We start from the raw sequence: 24,528 nt of genomic DNA on the forward strand, positions 1-24,528 counted from the left end.
TACACCGCCTCTCCGCTTTACTCAATCTTCACGGACCTGCCCTTGCCTGGTTCGATTCATATCTCTATCACCGTCTCCACTTTGTTGCCTCTAACGGTTTCTCCTCCAGCCCCTGCACTGTCACATCTGGCGTCCCCCAGGACTCTGTCCTTGGCCCTCTCCTCTTTAATATCTACATGCTCCCCCTTGGTGACATCATCCACAGACATGGGGTCAACTTCCATATGTATACGGATGACACCCAACTCTATCTTTCTGCCTCCACCCTCAACTCCAGGACCACTGCTGTCCTGACAGACTGTCTGTCGGACATCAAGTCCTGGATGAGGGCAAATTTCCTACATTGAATGTGAACAAGACTGAGGCCCTCCTGATTGGTTCGCGCCAGCGCCTCAGCACCTCAGGCTCTGGCAGCATCAACCTCCATGGTTGTACACTACAACTCACCAGCCAGTCAGGAACCTGGGTGTCTTGTTCGACCCTCAACAGTCTTTTCTCCCCCACATTCAAGCCATAACCTGCTCTGCCTTCCCTCACCTCCGTAACATCGCCCGACTCCGCCACTACCTCACCCCTCAGGCCACTGAACTCTTGTTCATACCTTCATCACCTCCAGACTCGACTTTGCAAATGCCCTGCTTGTCGGCCTTCCCAACTCCTCCCTCCACAGGCTGCGGATAATCCAGAACTCTGCAGCCCGTGTCCTCTCCCGCACCAAACTCCGTGACCCCATCTCCCCCACTCTCGCCCGACTTCACTGGCTCCCTATCCTTCAGAGGATCCAGTTCAAGATCCTGGTCCTCACATACAAAGCCCTACGTGGCCTTGCCCCACCCTACCTCTACAATCTCCTAACCCCCTACCAACCCGCCCACTCCCTCCACTCAGCCGGCTCCGGCCTGCTCCACGTCCTCCGACCCACCCGCCCCACCCGCCCCACCATTGGCGTAAGAGCCTTCAGCCACTCTGCCCCCAAGCTCTGGAATTCCATCTCCCAGTCACTCCGCCTTGCCCCCTCTTTAGCCTCCTTCAAGTCCCGTTTCAAGACCCTCCTCTTTGACCATACCATCGGCCACCCCCCTTCCCCTCCCCTCTCCTACACCTCCAACCCCAGCTTAGGTCTGAAATGCTGTACTCTGTCCAGCGCCTTGGGATGTCCTCCCGACGTGAAAGGCGCTATACAAATGTACTCTTGTTGTTGTTGTTGTTGTTGTTGCATTTATGATGGTTGGAAAAGTTACTAACTTTCTGCATTTGACAACTATCAGAATTAAGGGCTCTAAAAATATATATTTGAATTCAGTTCAACCTTCCCACAGAATAAAATATAATTTTATTGAAAACTGGAATTGTTAGCAATGTTCCTGGCAGCTAGGTGATGTTAGTTTAGACATTAGTTAAGCAGCAGCAGGTCTGTGCAATGTTCAGCTGACCTTATTGAAATCTTCAAGATCATTGAAGGGAATTAATTAAGCTGATCCATGCAACTTGTTCATGATAGCGAAGGTTCAAACACCAAGGAACACAAGTTTGAAACTTAGGAGGTTCAAGGGTAAGGAGAAGTTAAGTGGGTCCCATTTACTTAAAGAGTAATGAATTTGTAGAATTTGTAGTTATCAGGGAAGGCCATGAAGTTACGAGCGTGAATGGGTTAAAGCGGCAGTTTCTGAAATGAAAAGAGATCGAGTGGTGTTTTCCACTGACTGGATTGCCGCAGACTTGGATTGTTCCCTAATGAATGAACTTGGTGAAGGCTACATTTTCATCTCATCTCCTCCCCGTTATTTTCCATTCCATGGCAGTCAGTTCATCAAAGCGATCGGCAAGACATTGGCTGTCACAGGCATTCGGATTAAACATTCATAAAGCCAATAGCCACAGACTCTCAAACAATTGTTAGTGGTCAGTTTTTTTTAGCTACTAACTTCACACATTGTGTGAAATATCCAGTAACAACATTTGTTTCAGTAAATGGAGACTTGAGTGACTGTTTCAGTGGTAATTGTGAAACAACTGAGTTTGGAATTGTAAAGTTTAACAAATTAGAGTTCAGCAAAATTGAAGAACACAAGTAGGTCAGTGACAGGATCATAGATTACAGATTTTTGGTTTATATTTCTTTCTCCAGAGCTGTACTTTGGAGCATGCCATAAAACTCCCATATGGATTATATACACTGTGCCTGACAGTCCTGGCAGCGTTTAGAATGGAGTGTGTTCTGATTTTGCACGGACGAGCTTTGTTAATGTTTCTCCTTTGATTAATTGATGGGGCAATAAGCATATGGAAAGTGCACGTAAAAGATGCAAATAATTGGACAAGGGTAGCAAAGACTGTTCTTGCTCATAATCCCAGAGGTTGCCATGTTTTTCTTAATAAAATCAGCCTACAGCAACCTGGTACAATAAATCTCCTTCATTTCCAGTAGCTATATCTGTATACTGTACTGGGATTTTCGTCTCTGCAGTAATTTACCTACCAGGCACATACTAACAGTTCCAATTTTCAACATAGTTACATCTTTTTTCCATGGGAGCAAGTGAGCTCTTGTATTTATCAAGGTCAGGGATAACAGTGCTGAGGAATGGAAGACCTTTTGCACCGTATATCAGCATCAGTTATTACTGGATTGTTGTAGCAGATGTGTGTTCCACTTTATCCCAAGAATGTGTTTCAGCCCCAACCTCAGAAGAGCCCTTAAAGCACCAGTATGATGTTTTCACTTACCAGATCAGCCTTCCTGATGCTATTTCTGAGAGAAGCAATTTCCATCTATTTTGTGCCATTATTGTGGCCAGTTCGGACTCATATCTATCAGGAAGTGGAGAAGTTGAGACTAGGAGTGAAATTACTCCAAGTTGGTGCAGTGGAAACTCGGGACTTGGAGCTTGAATCAACATTAACAGAATTCTCAGTTTCCTTCCCCTTTTAAAGATAGCCCTAACAAATATATGTAATCAATACCTCTCTGTCCTCCCTTATCCCAAACCTGCCCCCCATGCTCGGGTCCTGATCTCCGACTGTCCAGGGTCTTGGGACATTCTCCCGACGTGAAAGGCGCTTTACAAATGTAATTTTGTTGTTGTTGTTCTAATGCAAACAGATTTATTAAGGTTGTTGACTTCTTGTTGACATCAAGTGCAGCCATGTCACTATTTTCTACTCTGAATGGTTCACATGCTACACAACATTTTTGATTGCAAGAGATGGTTGGCTTCATAGAGGGTATAATTCAATATTGATCAATACCCGTATGATGTCCCCTGCCTTGCTCTATGAAGTAAAACCAGTTGGTCATTTGGTAACCTTCAATACAAGGATTTTATACTGGGGCAGTCTTTCTTTCAATCCACTACCACCCAGATTGTGTTGAAGAAAATATGGAACCACGAGAGGTTATTTAGCCAATCAAGTCTGCTCCTTAACAACCACAAAAACTACCATGTTATGAACGTCACTGCAACTCGCATTTTGTTCTGATGGAAAGATCTACATTAATATTTCTGAGACCCCAAAAGTATATTTATTCATACATCCCGCATCTCAACCACAACCATGATTTTCTCCCTGAAGAAAAAATTAACCCTCATCCTTCCCCAGCATTCTCCGTGGGCAACTTTCACTCTTCCCTTCCCCACTCCCAGTGCCCGATCTGACCAGAAATGAAAATGTGTCCTGTGTCAGTTTCTGTCTTTCCCTCTATTCTGCAATTCAATCCAAGCATTCTGAGATGCTACGTGAAGGGTGCTATATAAATACAAGTTGTTGCACTTTTCTTAGTTAGTTGCTTATCCCTCTTTTTGAGGGAGTTATTCAATACAGTGTCAACTGCTTTTGTGGAGATTCTGTTCCACCTGTTCACTGCTTTAGATGGAAAAAAAAGACTTCTGGTCTGATCTCTGGTGCAACTTGAAGCTTTTCAAACCTGTGCTGTTCATTTCTGTTTAAACGGAATGCTGAATGGGGTATAGACACCAGCTGGTTGTTTGGTGCATGCTGTCACACCATCCAATATCTCCCAAGAGTAATTAACCATACTTAAATAAGGGCTATTTCTTAAAGCCACTTTTTAAAATAAATTAAAACTAGTCCTGAGGCCGGATGGTACTAGTTGGGGCGAATAGCTTGCTTCTGTGCTGTATAGCTATATGTAAATTGATGAATCGGATGGCACATTATTTAACAATGTATTAAATTAAATGACAATCAATAAGATTGAAAACAAATCTGTCAGTCTCCATAATTTATATACATGAGCAAATCCTCTGTGTGACCGTATTACAGGTCTCTATGATCCTGCAGATATATGGGACATCCAATGGGAATCATTTAACTAGCAAATTAATCGTTTTTGTGGTAATAAAAATGATAAACGTTCAACACGCTCTTCACAATGTGATAGCTCCAATATCCTCAATGGTGGTATTTTGCACCTGTCTCTATATTAAGCGGCATTGTGCTACACAGTGCTGACAGCAATGTAATTGAATGAATGGGATGTAAGGTTGCTGCTAATTATGACTGCATAAGGGCATCAGTGTTGCCAGAAGCTGGGCTCCTTTTGTCATCCCTTTCCCCTACCGCAAATATACCAAACGCGACAGGCATGCAGAACAGAGTTACTCTCAACAAAACAAAGCATTGCTACAAAGTGGGTGAGATCTGACAGGCAGGCATCACTTTTCAAATGTAGGCTTTGCACCAAATTCAGACATGTCAGAAATTTGGGGGCAGATATGCTGGTTAGTATTCTAGCTGCCACAGTAACCTTGAGAACAGCAGGGTGCATGAGGAAAACTGCTCATAGAATTTCATGACTTAGTGTTGTAGGAATCAACAGTTTTCCACTGGCTTAGAAGAGATCAAGGTCTATAGTGAAAAAATCAAAGTGCAGGCATGCAATCTTCATTTTATCCTTGTATCTAATCCTACCTACCTGTGGTCGTAACTGCATCCCTCTGATTTATCTAGTGCCATACATGGGTAACATTCAAGCCCAGGGAACAGACCAATAATGGGAGCAGCTGTCAGGCCTTCTTTCTCAAAACCGACTTTCAAACAGCTTTTATGAAATCAATTCCCCCTCAGTTTGATCAGAAACTTGCGTGTCAGCCCGGTTCAGATGGTAGCACTCTCACCTCTGAGTCAAAAGGTTGGGTGTTATTATCTACTTGTAATAACATTGGTTGGTATACCTTACATGGAGACGTCAGGTCAAGCTTTAGTTATCATTTTTTACTTTTAATTTGATACGATAATTCTCATGGTGGCTAGCACTATGGCCCATGTTGGAGAATGTCTCTATGCCAGAAACAGTGATGTTATAATAGAAAGATAATTGCTACAGATCGAGGAAGACACCAGTTAGTGAGATCACTTGTTATTGTGGGTACAGTTACGAATGAAACAAATTCATTTTGAGGCCTCTCCAAACTGCTGTGATATATATTTAATGTAACTTTAATTTAAAATGGCTCTGACAGTATTATGTAGGAAATAGTCTAACTTATTGGCAGAGTGGGATATTTGAGCTTTACAATTTTTCAGCCCAAGTTCTCAATGTTGCCTTTAAATTCATACTTTTGTACAAGTTAGGTTCAAGTTTGTTTTTCACAACCGGGTTCCTACTTACTGCTAGGTAAACAGAGGCGTGTGGAGTAAGGAAACTTGCCCAGTGTTTCACCCTGGCTGGGAATAGAACCCAAGTGCTTTCGCTTGCGAGGCGATGGTTTAACCAATATGCTACAGGACTCCACGATATGTGTGTAAGTGTGTCTGTTGTACGTATATATGTATACACATATGTATATATATGTATATATATGAATGCATGTACTTGTGGATCTGTATTTATGCATGCGCCTGTGTTTGTGTGTGTGTATGAACATGTGGCTATGGTTTGTACTCACCATGATGAATGGTAAAAATCAGTGGGGAACAGAAGCTAGCACTGCCAGTTCCAGGGTTATCCACAGCCACCTGTGAACTGGCTGTAGCACAGATTGACAGAGCACCATGTTCTTCTGCTTAAGTCAAACAATATGACTTCACCCAACATCTGTTTTTGGTCAGCCAGGTGTCTGACATATGCAGAAACCCATCATCAAGCTTAAGAGTATCCAAAATGAAGGTTCCATGCATCCCACTGACACATGGAAATTCCTGTGTTTGGAATCGAATGTACACTCTCTTCCCGGAGGGATGCATCCTGCTGACATAATTCCAGATAGTATTAGGAGTAGGGTTGACAAGAACCAAGACTTGATGGCCCGATACTGTAAATTGGGATGCTCCTGGAGTTTAACCAGCTAAAACCAGCTAGTTTGCCATTGAGAGCACTCCGGGTAAGCTTCTTAACCAAATAGGACCACCTTATCTATTACGGCTTTCGCTTACAGAGTTAAAAGGAACTGAGTTCGAAAAATCTGTTGAGTTGGGTCTTGAAGGAGATGAGGGAGTGAGTTGGAGGGATTCCAGTATGGATTCCAGTATAGGACAAGAATATGAATCAAGCCAGTATTCGCTGAGAGGATGGTGAGAGGAACGATTTTAAATTTACAGCACAGAAGAAGTCCATTCAGCCCATCGAGTCTTGATAGAAGAAACCTTTGGTTACACCTCAGGCACTGACAGCATCACCATCCAAGGATGCACGCTCCACCTCACTGAGGCGGTCTGAAACCATGGCGTCTTGTTTGACCCTCAACTGTCCTTTCTACCCCACACCCAAGCCATGACCCGTTCGGCCTTCTGCCACCTCCACAACATTGCCCGACTCCACCACTGCCTCTCCCCGCAGGCCACTGAAACCCTCATCTATGAGTTTGTTACATAGTTATATCTACGCTCGACTATGCCAATTCCCTGCTCGTCAGCCTTCCCAACTCTTCGCTCCACAAGCTGCAGATCATTCAGAACTCTACCAACCCCACCGTCACCCATCTCCATTGGCTCCCCATCCCCCAGAGGATAGAGTTCAAAATCCTTGTTCTTGCCTTCAAAGCTCTCCACAGCCTTGCTCCTTCGTATCTCTGTGATCTGCTGATGCCATATCGACTGTCTGTCCTTCCGCTCAGCGTATATAAGTATAAAGTAGGGAAGTGTGAAGTCATCCACCTAGGTAGCAAAAACAGTAGAGCGGGTTATTTTTTAGAAGGGGAGGGATTGGAATGTGTTAGCGTCCAGAGGGACTTGGGTGTCCTTGTATACCAATCACAGAAAGTTAGTCTGCAGGTGCAGCAGCAATTAGGAAGGCGAACGGTATGTTAGCATTCATTATGAAAGGATTAGAGTATAAGAGTAGGTAAGTCTTGCTGCAACTGTACAGGGCCCTGGTGAGACCACACCTGGAATACTGTGTGAAGTTTTGGTCTCCTTATTTAAGGAAGGATGTACTTGCCTTGGAGGGGCTGCAGCGTTGATTTACCAGGTTAGTACCAGGGATGAAGGGGATGAGTTACGAGGATAGGCTGACCAATTTGGGCCGATATTCTCTAGAATATAGAAGAATTAGAGGGGATCTTATAGAAATCTATAAGATCATCAAAGGGCATGATAGAGTAGATAGTGGGAGATTGTTTCCCCTGGTTGGAGAAACTAAAACCGGGGGTCACTACCCTAAAATCAGAGGCCAGCCCTGTCGCACTGAGTTGAGGAAGAACTTCTTCACTCAAAAGGTGGTGAATGTATGGAACTCGCTATCCCAAAGGGCTGTTGATGCTCAGTCCTTGAACATATTCAAGACTGAGATAGATATGTTTCTTATTGCAAAAGGGATTAAGGGATATGGGGATAAGGCAGGGTTATGGTATTAGCTGGAGTTAGATTAGAAGATCAGCCATGATTGAATGGCGGGGCAGGCTCGAAGGGCCGAATGGCCTACTTCTGCTCCTACATGTTATGTTATGGGTTCTGGGCTGCTCCACATCACCTACTGGGCCTGCGCCACCTTCTCTTCGACCGTACCTTCAGTCATTCCCTGCCCTCCACTCTTCCTGATTCCCAACTCCCTGCTTGGGCCCAAATCCCTGACTGTCCTCCCGACATCCTCCTAAGCTGAAAGACGTTATACAAATGAAATTTGTTGTTGTTGTTGTTGGAAGCTGGCTCCCGAGAACATGGTTTCGAAGGTGGTTTCATTGGGACATTGCTGCAGTATATAGTAAAGAGCCTCATATAAGCATAAATCGGGACAAGTTTTATTGTGAATATGAACACAATGTGAATATTAGGTCATTATGTGAAATACAATTTACAGTACTGACCAAAGGTTTCTTCTATCAAGACTCAATGGGCCAAATGGGCTTCTTCTGTGCTGTGAATTTCTAGGAGTTATACTATTACAATGCCAGTACTTCACTCTTCCCACAGTGTCATCCCTTGTTTCTCTCCTTGTGTTTCTCTTACCATTAATACTCCACACACAGTACTAATCCTTCTCTCTTTCCATTATTGCCTGTGCTGTAAATGTATCTGATGTGCATGAATGCAAAATCTGAAAGCCCTACTGCCAAATTAGATGGAAAAAATCTCATTGCTGGTTAAAATTAAGATGGACTGAATCATTGAGCAGATGTACAGTTATTCAATATGCAGAATGGGCTGCTAGTTTGTAAATTAAAGTGATGCACATCGATTGAGTCTTTGCTCAGAAATATTCTCTTAAAAAAATCTGGATGGCTCATGAATTTTTTAGAGATCATTTTTAAATGTTACTAAATGTTAACTAACTTTTTGAAAATCTGTATCCTGGTTAGCAAAGCTCCGTGTATGCACATAGTTGATTATGTCCTGAGCTCTTCCCGGTCCTGTGCAAAAGTGTTTGGGAGCAGGAGTTTTAAATCCGCCGCTCCACTCTCAATCGCTGGATTAGTAGACTGATATCATATTAATTCTAGTAGTATAATCCAGGCTTTGTGGCAAATTGGAGTAAGGTGAAAAAATTCATGCCACTGATTCCAAATTTGCAAGAGGTTTTGTGGTATGGGCCTCCTATCCAATGAGACCTGTTCATGTTGCCCCAACTAATGTCACGTAGGACCATTAACAGCTGCCAGAAAGAGGAGACTTTTATCCCATCTGTTGGATCTGGTTTTGAACTCAGTGCTCAAATGTAAAAGGGCAGCGTTCCACCCACTGTGCTGCCACGTTCTCTCAGAGATTGGATTTGCCTTAAGGGTTACGTTCTTAACATATTTTAAATGCGTAACAGCAGTAGGACTTTGGCACCACTGCTGCAGGTTAACAGATAAGATCAAGCTCTGAGACTGCTTATATTTCTGTACAAGCTCTGCATAGAAAGTATAGCGGCATGCAGTAGAACATACAGAAGCTCATACATTGCCAAAATGAAACAAAGCTAGGACTTTTCATAGTGTAACTACACTTTGAAAGTACCGTAGTTGTGCTTTTTTTGTATATTGTGTAATTAAGCAGTAACAAAATCATTGGTGTCTCATTTATAATCTGTGGAAACCCAGTTCAAGTCACCCTGTCAATAATAATAATAATCTTTTGAATTTCATCTGGCACCTTTTTCATGTCAAGTCGACATCTCAAAGAGCTGCACCAAATTTGCTGTGAAATTTTGTGACAGTCCATTTTGTAGGCAAATGCCATAATCAATGTGTGCCCAGCAATGTCCCACAAACAACCAAGAAGTGAATAATCAGTTTAATCTGGAGGATTCTTTTCAGAACACTGGGAGAAATTCCCTTTTCATTTTGATTAGTGCCATGGGATCTTTAATATCCACATAAACATGCAAATGGGACCTCAGTTTAACGTCTCATCGGAAGGATGGCATCTCCAACAGGCAGTGCTTGCCCAGCACTCTTTTGGAGTGTCAGCGTAGGGTTTGAATCCACAACCTCTGACTCAGAGGCAAAGGTGCTACCAACTTAATCAAGCTGACAGCTAAACAAAAGTTTGTCAGATGTAAGTTAGAACTAATACTTTGCATCTCCACCAATGGTGAAATTGAACTGAGGTACACTTTGAGTTATTCAAGACTTGACTGCATTTCAGTTCCAGATTTGAATAAGAACAGTGCACTACATATAATTTATTGGGTCACTTGTTAAAGATATTTTTGCAGGATGCCCTAGTTAAAGTGCACATTTATGTTTGCAATGACCTAACCCCCTCCCTCACTTCGTCCCCTCCCTCCCTTCCACCCTCTGCATCTTTCAAACTTAACTTAATACGATTGTTTTTGACCATGCTTTTGATCACCTTTCCCCCATCTCCCTACCTTCCCCAACTCCCCGCAGCCCCTGCTCCGGATTTCATTCATCACTTTGAAGGCCTTCAGTCATCCTCCTGAGTTGGAAGGCACAGTTTAAATGTGCCACATGCTCTTCAAATCAGGGCTTTCAATAGGATATGCACTTCCAAGATTCTATATAACGGTCATAGTTAATAATCTAATTGATAAAAACATTTTAAAATAACATACAAACGGATGTCACATGCAATATGCAACAAGTATCATCTGTTTTTTTTCAAAACACATGTAAGGACCCCGTTTCGCCCTATGATTTCAGTGTGTAAAATGAACCGTAGAGTACCACAGATATCATGTGCCAGGCAGAGATCTTTAAGCCTGGGTAGCATCAGATGATCAATGGGGAAAAGGAACATGCTTTGTCAGTTCCCTATAAATATACATCATAGAGCAGAAGCTGTACATCTTCATTAGGGAGCTGCTGTTCTCAGGCCACCTGCGGGAGACTTATTGCATTCATTGAAAGATTTCTGGCAAAAGGAAAAGTGAAGGCTGAGGCTGTTTTCATTAAAATGGACATTAAGTGTATTGTTCATTGAAGCAATTAAGAGACATAATTTGTGCTTCCAATCATAAGTGCATCAAAGGGGATCAGGACTTGAGGGTGGCTTATGTTGGTCCATCCAGCTGGCCTTCTTAAACAAGACTACTCTCCAGTGGGACCCACAAATAGTAAATTGCATATCAGAAACATCTTGCAAAATCCTTATATAAAACATATAATAAATAATCATACTTGCATAGCGATATTAGCATCTCTAATGGTAAAGATTTTCAGCATATCACAGCTAATTGCTGTCAAGTATAACCTAATATGCATTTGTACGCAAATTAAATTAGAAATTGAGAATAAGAAACGAATGGATGAGCAGAATGAAAGCTATTTGTTGTGAAAATTGTAGATGCTATTCTGAGTGAAGGGCACTATATAAATGCAAGTTGTTGTTTTATAAGCTTCACTTATCCAGACATCTGGAGCCTGATTTCTCTCTGATACAAGGCTCTGCACACACCCATTGCTTTGCCAAGCTCCATTGGCTGCTGAAACCTAGATGATAGAATGTTAAAATCCATGTTATGGCCTTCAAATCCTTCCATGGTTTTGGTGCACCTCATCTATATAACTCTCTCCAGCCCTACTTTCTTGCCTATACCCTCTGCTCTTCCCACTCTGGTTTATTTTTCACTCTTCACTCCCATTGCTCCACCATCAGTGTGGGACCTTTATAACTAATGCCCCTGTCCTGTGGAAACGTCTTCAAAATAATTTTTCTTGAAGCCATTCTTGCCTTCCAAAAAATAATAAAAGCAGATCACTTTGACCATAGATTGGTTCAACATTTCTAAATCTTGCATTTCATTGCTGAGTCCCCCATTATTTGAAAAAGGCCAAGACACCTTTTGTATAAGCATATTGTAAGTTTCTGTTGCAATGAACTGTTAAACTGTTAAATGGAATAGACTATCAGTTTTACTATCAGCCATCGATAAAGTGAAGTGAATGAGACATAAAGTCATGTAAGATTAGTTGCTTACAATGGGACCAGCCAGATGGACTGTATTGATTCTTTCCGATGGTACATTCCTTTGTTCGTCTAACATATCTGGAGGGAACAACCCAGAGGCTCCAAAGAGGGAAGAATAGGGATATGAAACCAGAAATCAATAATGTTTTCATTATTATTAATTTTGTCGAGACAGAATGGGTAACAATGGGATGAAATTTATAACAAGTTTCAATAACAAGTTCCTTGTGACAAGGAACACAATGCAATACAACACAAAATACATTTATAGAGCTCTATTCACATCAGGAGGGTATCTCAGGGCATCCAATCTGGGGATGGGATCGGAGGGGGTCAAAAATGCCACAACCCCACAAACGCACCACAAATTTCACCCCAGTGTTACTGTTTCTGTTTGCAGTATTCTTTGCCCTCTTGGATTGTACTGTCAGCCTGTCAATGTGTTTCACATTGCCTGCAAGACTGAAGCAAAGCTCTTGAGCTTTAGATTTACAATAGACTGATTCCAAACAGACACTGTTCATCATTTTTACCCTGCAGACATGGAAGGGATGTGATCTTCTCACTGTTATGATAATACAAGGAGAGAAGCTTTAGACTGGCCCTCCCTCTGTTTATGGTTGGGGCTGCTTTTAGGGTTAGGGGTTAGTTTGTGGTTAGTTTCAAAGTAATTACATCCAATTACCTTTTTATGAAACCTTTCACAATGTGTGAGATACAAATGTCTGCATATGTATCTGTGAGTGCCAGTAATCTGTATGTAGGCTGCGTGTCTGTAGACAAGTGGGAATACTTGTTTTCATAATACCACAATGGCACATGTCCATCTATTGATAAGATAGTCATCTCCTTGTACACTGGAGATTTTGGCTGGGTTTTTAGTTTATTTCCTATGCTTACAGCTTCATTTATAGACAGGTTTAGGATTGGAGTGAGTCTCAAATACCTTAACTTCGGCATGCGAGATGGGTTGGGGGGTGGGTTGGGAGGGAAGAGAAGAAGGGTTGTAGAGAGTAGAATACGGGTAGGGGAAGAAGATGGGTGGTACATTGATTTACAACTCTGTCCTTTCATTTCTGAGACCTGGGTTGAATCCATCCCCAAATAACAGCATGAATTCTCCTCTTTCTGCTGTGAGGTCGTAAATGGAATGAGTTTTTAACTGTTTCAATGCAGTTCCTGGTGGAGGCAAAAACAGCACTAAGTTTCCCATATTTGACTACAATTAGTGTAAGGCAGTCTTATAATAATTCTTGCATTTGATAAAGCATCTATAAGGTTAAAAAAGTTACTGTGTAATTGTTGGAAAATGAGACAGACAATTTTTTTTCATAGAATGTTATGGCACAGAAGGAGGCCATTCGGTCCATTGAGTCTGTGCCGGCTCTTTGACAGAGCAAGTCACTTTCACTAACCCCAATCACCAGCTTTCTCCCCATAATCCTGCAAACACAGTAGTGTCCTACAAATTGTGGTGAGATGAATGACTTGATTTTTTTTTCTCTCTGGGGAATTGTTGGCCAGAGCACTAGGAGAAACTCTCATCTCCTGCCAAATAACATGGGCATCAACCTGTACACAGTTGGTAGCACTCTAACCTCTCAATCAGAAGATTGTGGGTTCAAGCCCCATGTTGGGTGTTTAAGATTGTAGTCCAGGCTGACTCTATAGGAAGTGTTTCATTGTCAGAGGTGAGTCCTTTGGGTAAGTCTTTAAACGGAGGTCCTGCCTGCCTGACATTATCACCTCCCCGAGGATAAAATAAAAGTTATTTGTTTCGTGCCTGTTTATGGGTCATTGCTCTATGCAGATTGGCTGCTGTGTTTGCCTACAATAAATAGTCACTACACTATAGACATGATAAGGTGTCTTGATAAGCAATCAAAATCATTGAGGGAGTGGAGGGACTGGACTATGAGGAATGACTAAGTAAATTGGGCATGTTCATGCTGGAAAAGAGAAGATTGAAGGTGACATGATTATTGTCTTTACGATTCTAAAGGGGCTAGACAATGTAGATCATGACAGGCTGTTTCAGCTTGTCCAGAATAGTAGAACCAGAGGACACAGCCTGCGATTGAAGAGGGGTAAATTCAGGACGAATCTACGCAAACATTATTTCAGTGAGCGAACAGTGAACCTGTGGAACAGGCTCCCTAGGGAGACAGTTGAAGCAGAAAGTGTTGATTCTTTCAAACACAGATTAGATAGTTTTCTCTTAGGAAGTAACATTATGGAATATAGTACATAGGTAATTCGGGACGTATGTGCATGCGACTGCCAGGAAGATGGAAGGCGAACTAAATGGACCTTGATCTTTTTTTGTCTAGTATTTATGTTATTATAGGTGCTCTACAAGGATTGTTGTATCTTTCATGTCCATCTGAATAGACAGAAAAGCAACAGTTTAACATCTAATGCAATACTCCTCCAACACTGCACTGTCTAGATTGAGTCTCAAGTCTTGAACCCACAATACAAAGAGTCACCAACTGACAGCCTATAGTGAGGCAGGGTTCCTGTTCCTGTTCAAACCTCAGCAGCACAGTAGTGACTGTTTTCTGAGGTTGGGGTTAAGGTACACTGTTGGCACAAGGTAAAGGGAGCTTTACTCTGCTTTGTATGATTTAAGAATTCAGGAGGAGCAGATTGTGTGAAAATATTGCCTACCAGCAACAGTTACATCACCTTGACAAGTATAAAATTGATAAAGCTTGTAGCAGCAAATAAAAATAAAGCAAATTAAGGGTAACATTGTAAGTTACATGATGTGACTCAGACTATTACATCTTCAATCACTGAAGCTGATGGCAACAGCATGCAGTCAGGTCAGGGAGCAGATTGTGAACAAAGATTTATGGGACAAGACACTGGTGAGTTTAGCAGGCAATTGGTACAATGAGGAGAAACAGTGAGCAGTGCACGAATAGAGACCATGGGTTTCAACTCCACTCAGCTGGAGACATCAACTGGTCTTCTGACTCCTCTAGTGGCAGTGTTTGGTAGAATACCGAACAGACTTGCTTTTTTCTTTATTATGGTTGAACTCAGAGAAAATGTAAAGCTAGTTTGAAAATACATGTCCCTGTTTTCAGAAACCGTATAGGAAAAAGGAACATTCATGTGGTCAGTCCCAAACAACACTAAAAATAATCCTTTGCTACTTGATCTCTCATACCCTTCAATTGATTTCTTGACCAAATAGCTGTTTAATTTACTAACATAGTCTGCCTCTTGTCTCCCTGGACAGTTTATTCCACATATTCACCATTCTTTGTGAAGTAATTAAATGTGAACTGTCTGTTCATTTTCTCTCTTCAGAGTTCGAGTGTATGCCACTTTGTTGTGGAGTTTGGGAGTATGTTAAACACATTATTAGGATCTGGTTTATCTATACCCTTCAGGATCATGAATAAATAGAGGACCATCTGTAATATTTGAACCTCAACCCATGTAATAATTATTCATCCTCTAACTATAGCTGATCTGTCTTTTTGGGATTATGTTTTTTTTAAACCAGTAATGTTTTCCCTTGACAAGTATATCCATGTAATCTTCTGATGGCGAACTTGTGTAATTTGAAGAGCTTAAGGAATTCTGAAACTCAAATAGTTTGACACACTTTATTGTACAGTAGTAAGAGTGTTTCTGGAAAGTACCATTGGATGATTAAACTAACTTGCTTTTGTTGGTGAATGAAATTAATCAACAGACTAGCTGCTGTTCTGTGGGCTGGGCCCAGGAAAGGCTAATATTATTCATAAATCAAGATGACTAATTTATATGGGAATCCTGCCCAGATCCAAACACCAGCTGTCCTGTATAAGTCTTACCAACTTGCTGAAGGCAGATGTTCATAGCATAGCTGGTGAGGAAACTGAACGCATGTTCATATATCCTGGGCTTGGTATCCATCTTGATTGGTATGTAGAGTGGTGGTACACAGCTACTGCTGAAGCTTTGCACTTCCAATTGATCGCACAATGGATAGAGAAAAATGTTCCAGTTGTGCTCAGGTGGATAGTGGTAGTGTTCTCCTCCATTTCATGCTGAGCCTTGCTGCTCACCAGGAAGATCACAAGAAGTTCTATGGACTTGCTATTCATACAGTGAGGGTTCAAACCTACACTTGGCAGATGTCAAATGACCAACTGGTGATTATCCTCCATGGAGTGGGGGGTGGGGGTGTCATGGGGGCTAGGCTGGCTCTAAGGTGATATGCTTACAACGGAATATCAGAAATTAGTCAAACTGTTACGGTCTTGCTAGTCCAATTTCTAAGCCAAGGCATTCCATTCCAATAAACATCTCTGGAATTCCCATGTATAGGTAGGATGTGTGGATTTTCAGTTTGGTGTGGATACTCTGAAGCATGGCAATAGGTTTCCACATATGTTAGACATTTGGCTGCCCCAAATAAATCCAAAAGCTTTTAAATGGGTGACTGGAAACATTGAATGGTGATTGCAATTCTACAGTTATTCTCTACTTGTTAGTAAACTTGCTGACCTTTGGCAAGGAGCCAAGTACCACCCAGCTGAATCATTCACACTGAACGTGTAAAAGAGCTCTGAGGCATATTCTTGTGTGAAAGGTGCAATACTAGTCCAAGTATTGTGAATTTATGATAAGAGATCCCATTCGAGTTGCACAACCTTGAAATGTTCATCAGCAAGGGGAAACCAATGTGCGTTTGTAAACAAAGATCAGTAAATTTATCTCATATATGTTATTTCTTGCTGCATTTCTTTTAAGAACAAATGAGGTAATGTTGTTTCCACATTGGGCAGCAAAAAAGGCAATGTATAAAAATAAAATCTTTCAGTGTTAATTACCTCTTTGGGAATTCAGTGCGCTGAAATTTAAAACAAGGACTTTTGCACCAGAATAATCAGATTACACCCTACACCTCATTAGCTGGAAGTCAGCGCAGTGGGGTTCCTGCAATGATTTCATTGAACTCTGCTGTGGGTAATGGTGTCTTGCTTCAATGGTGCTAAAAATTCTTTTCTGTGTAGGAAAGCAGCTAAGAAACTCCCTTGGCTGAGGAACGTCAGGACAAGAAACCTTAGAAATAGGCCATTATTTTTGTTTTGTTTTTTTGAAGAACAAGTCAAATTCGAACCTGTGTTATGGCTAGGCTGCTCACCACTTGTGTCCTTTTTCTGGTCCACCCCTGCACAGTGGTATAAACAGGGTATCGGTTTCCACAGAAAACCAGATTAACCTTGTATTTGCATGTGCTGGAGTCAATGCCCTGTGCAACTAAACTAAACATATATATATGTTTCTGTGCCAATATTTCCATCCTGTCCTCTTCTCTTCTACTACAGGTCTTTGATTCTTTCTCCCCTCTCCGGGGTACAGTTGCACCATCCAATACTTTCCAAATGGCAATTATTATTAATAATAAGGATCCTTGCATTTGAGATAATGCCTATCACATCAGGAGGACGATTCAAAGTGAATCACGGGATTTTATACTGCAAAATGCAGTTAACCCCGTATTTTGTAGGTGAATGTGATAGCTAACTTGCGTACAGCAATGCCCTACAGATAACGATGAAGTGAACAACTCATTTTATCTGGGGAATTATAGGCCAGGACATCGAGAGAAAGTCTCTTCTCTTTTTGAATAGTGCCATGAGATCTTCATAGGACTTTTAACATCCACCTGAACAGCTAGATGAGACCTTAGATATCTTATCAGAAAGAAGGCACCTCCATCAAAGCAGCATCCTCCCCAGCACGATTAGTTATGTCTGAACTTTGACAGAGTGTCGGTAGGCTATTCAACCACAGGTTGTATCTGTGTGTGTATGTGTGTGTGTTGGGGGGTGGAGGAGGTTTCACAGCAAAGCCTGATCCTGGAGACACTTGATATCAACCGTGACTTCCTGCAGAGCTCTCAGTAGTGATCAGAGGAACTAGAATTCTCATGGTTTTAGCCTTAAGACCATTGCCATAAAATTTAAGATCATGGAGAATTTTTAGAAAATTCTTAAATTCAGTCTTGCTTTGTAAATTGGTTTGCAGGAGCTCTGCCATTTTAAGACAATTCTAAGATCATGATCGAGCTTCAGTAGAGGGAAACGTGGTTCATTTCCCCTTCGCTAACATAGGATCTAACTCCAGTGGTTCCTAATGCAGAATTGGCAGAGGTGTAACTCAGCACAGACCAGGAATTTGAACCTGTGGCTTTCTGATAATTAGGATTAGTGCTGCACTGAGCACATTGAGTGTATGCTGACAGGGCTCAACTGTTCATGTATCCTCCAGTTAAAAGAGGAAGCAGAATTAATGAGGCACACTGTATTAGGAAGTGAATTCTACCTAATTCAAAGACGAGCTAGAAACTTATTCTAGCAAGGTAATAATAATAATGATAATCCTTGCATTTGGTATAGCGCCTTAATCATGTCAGAAAGGTGTCTCATAGTGCTTCCCAGGAATTACTGTGAAAAGGAGTGACTGTGTATTTGTAGGCAAACACGGCAGCACAATTGCACATGGCAATGTGCCACAAACAGCCATGATGTGTTCAATCTCCAGGTAGTGTGAGAGGGTAACAAGAATGGGGAGGAAGCATGTTTGAGGTCCATAGATCAACCTTGAGGACATGGGAAAATGGAAATACAAGGCCAGTTGGTGTAACAGGAAAGGAATGAAGAGGAAGTGAAGTTATGATTATTTTATCTTAGCCTCACCTCCTCCCGCTACCTCTTTTCACTACCCTGTTTCATTTTTTTCAGCTGAGGGAGTGGGTGCAGACTGGATGTTGTGCTACAGTGTTGTACTATTACTGTAGTGCTGTGCTAGTGCCAGGGCTGGTTAGCACACATCATCAGCCAGTCCAAATCGGTGCTTCATTGTCATGGAGGGAATGGGGGAAAAGAGGAGAGAGAGACCAGCATTTGTGGACCACCACAGCAATCAATGTCTTCCTTCCATGCTGATATCTTTCCCTTCTTCTCGCTTTGATGCAACAAGATGCTTTCAGCTGGTTGAACACATTCTCTGGGGTCCCAATGCCTTGGCTCTCACTAATCTGCCTAACACTTTCCAGAATTATGTAAGCAGAGTGAATCCCTCCAAGGATAGAGCGCGCCTTCCATTCCAGACATGGGGAAATTTTCAATCAGTCGGTAGTAATGTTACAGATGTGGAATTCTTGGTCTGGTTTGGATGCTACTAAAGCATAGTGATGGGTTTCTGCGTGTGTCAAACACGCTGCTGATCAAGAAAAAAGGAAGAGTTTATTGCTTTAAAAAAATCTCCATTAATTTAATAATTCTTGCAGTTTGACAAGGAATTACCAAGAGTGACCTAATAAATACAGCAAGATTCAAAACGTCAGGCCAAGTGCATAGGAGTCTGGTGATCTACCACAGGAACTCACAGGCAACATTAAAACCAATATGTTTTGTTTCCCCAACAATTTAGCCTTACGTGCCAAGTTCAACATTGTTGAACTCCACTGCATATTTTTAATTTACTTCTAACATGATTTAATAAGGAAGCTTTTCATGAATAATATTGAGGTGAAACAAAATCCTCGTGAACATTGGTAGTCACAGGCTTTTCCCACTGCCTGGGTGTTTGATGAAAACATGTGTTCCACAGCGATTCATTCAAATAACATAGAACATTGTGAAAATTAAACACAAATATTGCCCCGCAATGAAAAGTCCTCAGGGAGGACAGTGGCTTTGTTGTAGCTATAATAATAATCTTTAGATTTGATATAGCGCTTTTCATGTTGGGAGGATGTCTCAAAGTGTAAAAGCTGTGTATTTTGAAGGTAAACACGACAACCAATATGTGTACAGGAATGTCCCACAATTCCTGACTGCTTGCAACACAGACTGGCACTATATGGCAATTTCAAATATGATTCATTTAATAAGGACTCTGAAACCTAAAATTCCACCTTAGTCTTAGTTTCTAAGACCATTATGTCTTAATTTTCCCAAATTCTCAAATTCAGGCTTAATTTATAAATCGATTTTCCCTAGTTCTTAAAATGCAACCGGCTTCCAAATTAAAACTGATTTTTAGAATTTTCCACAATTCTGTGCAGTCTTAAATTTTAAGAATAGATGGTTACATAAGTTAAGATTAGGTGCAATTTCAGTCCTCTGCAGAGTGGGGACTTCTTCTGGTAGCTTGGAGTATGTAACAGGTGTCATTGCTGACTCTGCTGCACACGACAAATGGCTCAGCGTGACATACCTCAGTTTCCTTATCAAGGATTCACATTAGAAGTGGCTGCATGCTAGACATCAAGTCTAAATGCTGCGTTGAATAGAATGCAATGTTGGCGTGTGCAGTGCAGTGCTGAAAAGACATGCATCGTATCTGAACCGCAAGAGCACGCTTGTTGTACACTGAAACATTAAATTGATAGTTTTAAAAGGTAAATCTAGTGATTATTGTAGCTAATAATTCTTTTACCAGCCAGCATTCATGGAGCATCCGTACCCTACAATTACCTGATTAGAACAGTGTGTTTCCAATAGTCTATCAGGTGACGGTATTTCAACTTGAAGGTGGGGAGGAGATCAACTTTGCTTTCTTCTCACATTTGGAACATTTATTGGTGGGAAGTTTCTCCTCTGCAATATGAGCTATGACAGAAAATCAAATGTGGCTGGGAAATCAAATGGCAGATTTCAACAAGGAGCTTGCCACCCACTCCTTCCATCTGCAAGAACATGTTTTGGCATTACTAAAACCTCTGCCTTCTCCTACTTAATTTGCAAGCCAACAATAAAAAAAGGTCAAAAGTGCTCATCTAACATGATTGGTTGTATTCGAAATACAGTAAAATATAAATCATTTGCAAACCTGCTTCTGCTGAAATATCAAAGATTAAAAGGCACAGGGTTACCCTATTATTGGTATAATGATCAGCATCCTGAAGGATGGGTAAGTACACAGCAGTTTGGTTTAGTTGACAGCACTCGCACCCTGAGCTCAGAAGATTGTGGGTTCAAGTCCCTTGTCGGGACTTCAGTGCACTACTAAGTGAGAGATGCCAACCTTTAGAAAAGAACTCTGGGACGCTATGCCATGTGAAGGGCGCTATATAAATGCAAGTTGTTGTCGAGAACACAGTAAAGTCAGTCTATTAATGATTATAGGACTCTATTAAATAAAAGAAGGGAAATTTCTCTGGAGTCTTGGGCATCATTCCTCCAGATAAAATTGGTCATTCACTTTGTGAGATTTATGTGCAAAATAGCTGTACGATACTAGACTTGTCAGCAATTCCTAGTGAAGTGCTTTGAGATGTTTCAAATTTATAAGTGCTATTTGAAAAAATAGTAAACTTTACATTTGATGTCGTGCTTTTCAGTTTGGCAAGTCTTCTCAAAATGCTCACAGGATATATCATAAAGTGTAGTGGGCGATATTTTGTAGGCAAATGCAAAGATTATTTAAACAGATTTTGTATTAAGAAATGTGCAACTGTTGAATTGTCAAAATATCAAATGTGTTGAAGAATACGTTGCTTGAGGATTGGTTGCATTCTTGAGCATCTTTAATCTATTAAGAAATGGACAACTGCACCTTTCTTGTTAAGAAATTCCTCAAATTAGAGCCCTATTTGCCAGAACTTTATTTTTATTGCAAAAATTAACTTTTTTGCATTTGATATCTTGCATTAGGTTGCATGTCTGGCATTTTAATGTCCATCACCTCATTGTTTTCATCAAAGGATTTAAAAATTGTTCCCTATCCCACAAACAAAGCACCATCCCTTTTTAGTAGCACCTGTGGTTGCGTCACCTCCCAATTATCCCTTCTCTCCCCTCCCACCTTCCCCGTCCCTGCTGAGATTGAAAATTCACGATGTGTCTAATCGCTCGAACCATGTCACAGGTGGCTTAATGGAACAACACTTTATTAAAGCAATGCAAAGAATCTTTACATGAGTGGAAATTCAGTCATCTTGAAGTAAATAAAGCAGGAGTTCCTGCTGGTCTTTTTTTTAAAAAACAAGAAAACCAAATTATGTATATACTTTTGAGCAGGTGCTAATCCAGCTGCGTAAGGAACATGTACAGTTTAGTGATTCAGTATGGTGCTTTGCTCATGGTTCAATTAGCATTCATGTTTTAAAGATTAAAAATAGGTCGGAGCCTCCCTCATTACTACTTTCCCAAAATAATACTAATGAAACATTGCCATCCATCAGTACGTTTTATGACAGTAACACCTGTTAAACAACTAGTTAACTTTTATTGCCTTATTAATGCATTGTGGAATCTGCTCCACCAAGCACCAGATCTTAAACATTGTTGTAGGATTGGAGAATTTACAATGTCTTAGTCTCCTGTCTTGTCCCTTATAGACATAAAAGAATTTAACTTGTGTGTAAGTGCATGAAGGAGACAGTAACTCTAGAGATCAGGACTTATGGACCAGATCAGTTTAAGTTTTACAGCTTTCTAGCTTTTGCATTTACAGGTCTCCCCCAGGAGCTCTTTATATTTCCATCTACTGAAGCATAGACTGAAGCAAACAGCTGGAAGGTCATAGAGAAAAGGCATCTGATCAGAATCATCTTGGTGTTGATATGCTCGGTCTCTTTAGAAACAATTTGCGGGCTGCTTGTGGCTCCTTTTCCCCACCTCAATGTATCCTGAATATAAGCTAAAAACAATGAGATTAAGCACACTGACATCAATGATTCTGTGCGGACTGGCTGAGAAATTTCCACTAAATTACGTTTCCTCCTGGTTGTCCATTTCACTCTGTGCTGCAGAAGATAAGTGTATAAACTATTTCGCAGAGACCTCTTAGAAGTACAACTAGTTTCAAAAGGTGTGAAACTAAAATGGGTAAAGAGATCCATAATCATTTTCACAGTAGTATTTATTCGTAGAGTCCCTTTCTCATGAAATTGAAGATCAGAATTTAGAAGAATGATCTTCAATTTTTAATATATAAGTGTCTAATAATACTAATAAGAAATCTTTAAAATACCTGATCCAAATGCCAGAGAAGACTGCAGCCAGGGCATATTTCAATTCATCAGAATAAGATGCAGGTTGATTTTGATGAATTTTCAACACTAACAGCCAAACAATTATTTCAAGAAAGCAGTAAGTTTACTGGTGCCTCACTACCAGAAGTGCCTCAGGAGACAAATTGCATTTTCTGAAGACAAACTCATGTCACACAGACTTCTCTTCTGAGGAAATTCGGGTCGGAGTCAGCCTCTGATTTAATATTAATCTTGTTTGATCCAAAATATCTGAATGAATGTCAGAAATTGAAAGCTAGTGTCTCATAGATCAGAACTTGTGTTCGTATTAAGCCGCTGGGAAATGTATTTTACCTCGATGTACTATACTGCTGGGCTGTCTTTGGCATCCTCCTTCAGGGCAAGTACATCATTTTCAGCTGAACGTCTCTAAGTGCTTCACAAATAGTTACTGTCAAGTATGGCAGTTGTTTTGGCAGTAGCCATTACACCATGAGATGAATCGCCAGTTAACATAGGGGAATGTTGGCCAAGATAGCAGGAGAAACTCCTTTTTCTTTTTGAATAGTTATATAGTGATACAGCATGGAAACAGGCCATTTGACCCAAAGAGTCTCTGCTGGTGTTAATAGTTTGCAAGCCTCTAGCCCTCCCATTCCCCTCAATTGCACCTCCATCTATTCTTTGTCCCTCATATATGCATCATGGTTTCTATTAAATATGTAATAGTATCATGGGATATTTAATGTTCACTTAAGCAGGCAGATGGGACCTCATTTTAACATCTCTCCTAAAGGTCAGCACCTTTGATAATGAAGCACTCCCCTAGTACTACACGAGATTGTCAGCCTGGACTAAGAATCTCAAGTTCCAACTTGGGGCTTGAACCTTAACACCTAGAGGTAGGAGTGCTGCTAACTCAGCCAAGCTTATAATAATTCTCAATAAAAAGCACAGGTGTGTTAGTAAGTGGCAACTCCCAGCACTCTAATACATCAACCATAACCACCAATTTGTCCCACTCCCAGTGTCATTTTGTACTTCCTGTCTTTATCTCATTGGCTCTTTCTTACTTGCCTTTTACTTATTAAATGGATATCCTACGAAGCTAACAAATGAAGAGGTGAATGGAAGTTTTATATCATACTGTATAAGGAGAGGACATTCGTAGCTAATAAGTTAATGAAAATTGGGTGTTTAGGGCAGGAGTGTCACTGGGACTTGTGTAATAGATGCTTAGGGACTGTATTTCTGATTCTACCTTATCAGATTGCATTGGCTGCAATAACTCTGTCATTTAGATGAAATGATTTAAATTGATCAAAACTTCTCATGGGGAAAGCACTGAAACTTCAGAGTTTTGATTCTGTTATCCAGGATTTTGATTCTATTAACTTCTTATTAGAGATAGCATAGCACCCAGAGTGTCACATTGATGTGTCATAGGGAAATTGTGACTGAAAGAGCGATGGCTGTGATTCTCAGATCTCTGCTGTATTTAGTGACATTGTCTGGGGGCCAGTAAACTTAGTTACCAGTGGAGAATTGCCACTTCAGTGAGTCACCAGCTAAGCACATACAGCATTGCTGGTGTCTCAGCCTGTAAATCAGAGGCACTAACTCACAGTGGGAAGATGTTGCAGTTTGTATGTGAATTTAACTTATGACCACGTGTCAATAGTTTGAGCAATTTATGGAATTATTTGCTTCAGAATTTACAAATA

General features: G+C 41.0%; 1 protein-coding gene across 1 annotated transcript in view; it reads left to right on the top strand.

Annotated features, from left to right (window-relative positions):
* The window catches only part of LOC103175881 (collagen alpha-1(XXV) chain), a 355,351-nt gene that overhangs the window by 183,059 nt on the left and 147,764 nt on the right, over window positions 1-24,528 (top strand). The window lies entirely within an intron of this gene.

Source organism: Callorhinchus milii, unplaced genomic scaffold, assembly GCF_018977255.1.
Source record: "Callorhinchus milii isolate IMCB2004 unplaced genomic scaffold, IMCB_Cmil_1.0 Scaffold1, whole genome shotgun sequence".
Taxonomy (NCBI): domain Eukaryota; kingdom Metazoa; phylum Chordata; class Chondrichthyes; order Chimaeriformes; family Callorhinchidae; genus Callorhinchus; species Callorhinchus milii.